Raw genomic sequence first — 5835 nt, forward strand, 5'->3', positions numbered from 1 at the left:
TAACTATTCTCGCAAAACCGCTCCACAGAATCGCTGTTAACCATTGGTCGTTGAGGAGGCGTATTCTCAAAGGACCCATATCTACTGCTGTGTTAATGGGGGCGTGGTTTGGTAATACGCCAATTTGGCCACTATTAGTGGATAAAATGATTTCTTTCACTTCACAATCCCAAATAATTCGCTTAGGAGTCAGTACATAAAGATTTAATTTCATTTCTTCGATTTGTTCTCCTCTTCTAAGGTTATAGCTTTCGTGCTAGCTTCATCGATGTTACCCACCAAATAAAAAGCCTGTCAGGTAGGCCGTCTAATTCTCCGGAAAGGATTAGTTGAAATCCCCTAATAGTTTCCGCAAGAGCAACATACTTTCCTGGAGAACCAGTAAAAACTTCTGCCACAAAGACCGGTTGTGATAAGAAACGCTCAATTTTTCTTGCTCTTGCTACAGTTAAACGATCCTCTTCCGATAATTCATCCAAGCCAAGAATTGCGATAATGTCCTGAAGTTCTTTGTAACGTTGTAAAGTTTCCTTAACTCTTTGCGCAGTTTCATAATGTTCGTTGCCAACGATCCGAGGCTGTAACATAGTCGAGGTTGAATCTAAGGATCTACTGCTGGATAAATACCCTTGGAAGCTAATCCTCTGGAAAGTACGGTAGTAGCATCCAAATGTGCAAATGTTGTGGCAGGGGCAGGGTCGGTCAAATCGTCCTGCAGGTACATAAACTGCTTGAATCGAAGTTATAGATCCCTTTTAGTAGAAGCAATTCTTTCTGCAAAGAACCCATTTCTGTACTAAGAGTAGGTTGATAACCCACTGCGGAGGGCATTCTCCCTAATAAAGCGGATACCTCTGATCCTGCTTGAACAAAACGAAAGATATTATCGATAAATAAAAGCACGTCTTGCTTATTAACATCTCGGAAATATTCCGCCATAGTTAGGGCAGTTAAACCAACTCTCATACGAGCTCCCGTGGTTCATTCATTTGGCCATAGACTAGAGCTACCTTTGATTCCTCAATATTTTTTTCATTAATTACTCCGGATTCCTTCATTTCCATATAAAGATCATTTCCTTCACGAGTCCGTTCCCCTACTCCACCGAATACGGATACGCCCCCATGAGCTTTAGCACTGTTATTGATTAATTCCATGATCAGTACTGTTTTACCTACTCCAGCCCCCCCAAATAGTCCTATTTTTTCCTCCACGTCGATAAGGAGCTAAAAGATCGACGACCTTAATACCTGTTTCAAAGATGGATAATTTCGTATCTAACTCGATAAAGGCAGGCGCTGATCTATGAATAGGGAACGTTGCACTACTATCTACAGGACCCAAATTGTCAACAGGCTCCCCAAGCACGTTGAAAATTCGTCCGAGAGTAGCTCCACCGACCGGAACACTGAGAGGAGCTCCCGTGTCAATCACTTCCATTCCTCTCATCAACCCGTCCGTAGCACTCATAGCTACAGCTCTAACTCGATTATTTCCTAATAATTGTGTACCTCACAAGTCACATTAATTTGCTTATCGGCAGTGTCTCTACTCTGGACTACCAAAGCGTTATAAATATAAGGTAACTTGCCTGGGGGAAAAGTGACATCCAGCACGGGTCCAATAATTTGATCGATACGACCTGTACTTTTTTCTTCAATTGTGGAAACCCCGGGAGGAGAAGTAGTAGGATTGGTTCTCATAATTATCACATAATTAAAAAAAAGGAATTTGTCGAAATTTTTCTTTTTTTATTGTTGAATAATGCCAAATCAAATCAAAAAAAATCCAAAAGTAAAAAGGAAATGAATTAGTTAATTCAATAAGAGAGAAAAGGGGACCAGGACTTGATTTCGTTGCCCAAGCGAATCCCATTCAATCGTTTACTCATGGAATGAGTCCATTGGAAAGTTCAATCAATCTTTTTTTTCATATACATTTTGCCTTTTGTGGAGGATCTGTGCCTACTCTACTTTCCTATCTAGGACTTCGATATACAAATATATACTACAGTGAAGCATAGATTGCTGTCAACAAAGAATTTTATTAGTATTAGTTAGGTATTTGCATTCAAAATAAGAAAAGAGAACTATTAAGAACTTGTAAAATAAGGATTAGGAATTAATTTGGGTTGCGCTATATCTATCAAAGAGTATACAATAATTATGGATTTGGTAAATCAAATCCATGGTTTAATAACGAACCGTGTTAACTTACCATAACAACAACTCAATTCCTATCGAATTCCTATATTGGAATTCCTATAGGATAGAACATACACAGGGTGTACGCATTATATATGAATGAAACATATTCATTAACCTAAGCATGCCCTCAATTTTCTTTAATGAGTTGATATTATATTAATTGAATATCCTTTTTGTTTTACGAGATTTTTGCTAAAGTTTCATTTACGCCTAATTAACATCGAGTAGACCCTGTTATTGTGAGAATTCTTAATTCAAGAGTTATAGGGAGGGACTTATGTCACCACAAACAGAAACTAAAGCAGGTGTTGGATTTCAAGCTGGTGTTAAAGATTATAAATTGACTTACTACACCCCAGAGTATGAAACTAAGGATACTGATATCTTGGCAGCATTCCGAGTAAGTCCTCAGCCTGGGGTTCCGCCCGAAGAAGCAGGGGCTGCAGTAGCTGCCGAATCTTCTACTGGTACATGGACAACTGTTTGGACTGATGGACTTACCAGTCTTGATCGTTACAAAGGACGATGCTATCACATCGAGCCTGTTGCTGGGGAAGACAACCAATGGATCTGTTATGTAGCTTATCCATTAGACCTATTTGAAGAGGGTTCCGTTACTAACATGTTTACTTCCATTGTAGGTAACGTATTTGGTTTCAAAGCCCTACGTGCTCTACGTTTGGAGGATCTACGAATTCCCCCTACTTATTCAAAAACTTTCCAAGGCCCGCCTCATGGTATCCAAGTTGAAAGAGATAAGTTGAACAAGTACGGTCGTCCTTTATTGGGATGTACTATTAAACCAAAATTGGGATTATCCGCAAAAAATTATGGTAGAGCGTGTTATGAGTGTCTACGTGGTGGACTTGATTTTACCAAAGATGATGAAAACGTAAACTCACAACCATTTATGCGCTGGAGAGACCGTTTTGTCTTTTGTGCCGAAGCTATTTATAAATCACAGGCCGAAACCGGTGAAATCAAGGGGCATTACTTGAATGCGACTGCGGGTACATGTGAAGAAATGATTAAGAGAGCTGTATTTGCAAGAGAATTAGGGGTTCCTATTGTAATGCATGACTACTTAACTGGGGGATTCACCGCAAATACTACTTTGGCTCATTATTGCCGCGACAATGGCCTACTTCTTCACATTCACCGTGCAATGCATGCAGTTATTGATAGACAGAAAAATCATGGTATGCATTTCCGTGTATTAGCTAAAGCATTGCGTATGTCTGGGGGAGATCATATCCACTCCGGTACAGTAGTAGGTAAGTTAGAAGGGGAACGCGAAATGACTTTAGGTTTTGTTGATTTATTGCGCGATGATTTTATTGAAAAAGATCGTGCTCGCGGTATTGCTCGCGGTATCTTTTTCACTCAGGACTGGGTATCCATGCCAGGTGTTATACCGGTAGCTTCAGGTGGTATTCATGTTTGGCATATGCCAGCTCTGACCGAAATCTTTGGGGACGATTCTGTATTACAATTTGGTGGAGGAACTTTAGGACATCCTTGGGGAAATGCACCTGGTGCAGCAGCTAATCGAGTGGCTTTAGAAGCCTGTGTACAAGCTCGTAACGAAGGGCGCGATCTTGCTCGCGAAGGTAATGAAATTATCCGAGCAGCTTGCAAATGGAGTCCTGAACTAGCCGCAGCTTGTGAAGTATGGAAGGCGATCAAATTCGAGTTCGAGCCGGTAGATACTATTGATTAACTAGATAAAACTAAAGATAAAGAAGGTATAAATAAAAAAGAAACGAAATAAAAAGAGAAAAAAATCAGTTATGAAATGCAGTAATTCTTCTTTATTCTTCTAATTGATTGCAATTAAACTCGGCTCAATCTTTTTTAGAAAAAAAAGATTGAGCCGAATAAAAATAGATCATGATATGATCATGAGACTTGACAAATTGAGATTCGTCTATTCTATATATCTAGAATATATATATTAAGGTATAATACAATAAAGAAATACAAATAAAATAATAAAATAATAAAATATAGTATTATCATATGATAATGATAATGGAATCAAATACGCAGTATTTACAGAAAAAAGTCTTCGTTTATTGGGAAAGAATCAATATACTTTTAATGTCGAATCGGGATTCACTAAGACAGAAATAAAGCATTGGGTCGAACTCTTCTTTGGTGTTAAGGTGGTAGCTGTGAATAGCCATCGACTACCTGGAAAAGGTAGAAGAATAGGACCTATTCTGGGCCATACAATGCATTACAGACGTATGATCATTACCCTTCAACCGGGTTATTCTATTCCACTTCTAGATAGAGAAAAAAACTAAAGGAGAATGAATGAAAAAAGACATAGTTTGGAAGTTAGACCTTTTTATAGGACTCTCTTTCAATTTCAAAAAAGAGGACGTTTGAAACTTTTAACAGGCGTAATCGTGAGTCAACAAGTGACTCGAACTGTGTGTAAAAAAAGAAGCATTTTTTTTTTTTCAAAATGCTAGAACTAGATAAGGAAGTTTTCTATAACCTTGAGAAAAAGGATAAAAAGGTAGTTTTTTTTTAGTTTATGACTCCGATCAAGAGCGAGAAATCCTTGATTTGGGATTGGACATAGAACCTGGACCCATCGTAGAGACGTTTAGTTCAAAAGAAAGGATCGTATCCTGATGGTAAGAATTATACTTTCGTGGAAATACAGCGCTATAGACTTCAATGCGGTAGAGTAGACGTTTTGTTTCTAATTTTTCTGGACCAAACCTCCGCTCCGACCCAACGATACAATGAATTTTTTCTGTTCATATTCATAAATAAAAAAGATTCGGAATCGCAATGCTACTATATGCGTCCAGAGGAGTATTTGGAATAATATTCTTCTATAATCCATTATTGCGGGGGGTCTTACTAACAGGGCTTCGCTGCACGGGACAGGTCTTCGTCGAAAAGCTAACTCCACCCGGCATTTTCATACCCTTTCTTTGGGTGGTATATCGCCTTTTAAAGTCTAAGAGGGTAGTAGGGGATCTATAGTAGGTAAGATAATTTGCCCTTTGATTTTGATTGAATATACTATTTTTCCGCCTTTACCACGCATTATTGTATGCGCTTCTAGAGAAGTATGTATGCAGGAAGTAAATTCTAACCGCTTTCTTTTGAATCCAATTTCAAATTAGATTAGAAAGATAGAAAGGCCATGAGGATGGGAAAATCAAAATAAAATCTTTTTAATTAGTTCTCCTTTTTTGGAATTTTCTTATTATCCTTTCATTTTTTTTACAGAATATTTTTCAAACTAAAAATAAAAAATACAATACAATAGTCAATATTCCTTATAATAGATATACTTAATTATATCATAAGAATCTTAAGATATTTTTCGACTAGATAGAAATAGTAAATTTGAATTGAGACACCTATTCCATGACGGATTTAAACTTACCTTCTATTTTCGTGCCTTTAGTAGGCTTAGTATTTCCGGCAATTGCAATGACTTCTTTATTTCTTTATGTGCAAAAAAATAAGATTGTCTAGTATTTTTTAGTGTAAGTAATATAATATGGTAGGGTATGTGGCTTTTTCTACACACACTTTCTACACACAAATGAAAAACGGTTATGGATGCGGATATAGGCTACGAGCATAAATGCATGAA

The sequence above is a fragment of the Triticum urartu genome, unplaced genomic scaffold (genome assembly GCF_056163025.1).
Source record: "Triticum urartu cultivar PI428250 unplaced genomic scaffold, HENAU_Tu73 scaffold2, whole genome shotgun sequence".
In the NCBI taxonomy this organism is placed as follows: Eukaryota; Viridiplantae; Streptophyta; class Magnoliopsida; order Poales; family Poaceae; genus Triticum; species Triticum urartu.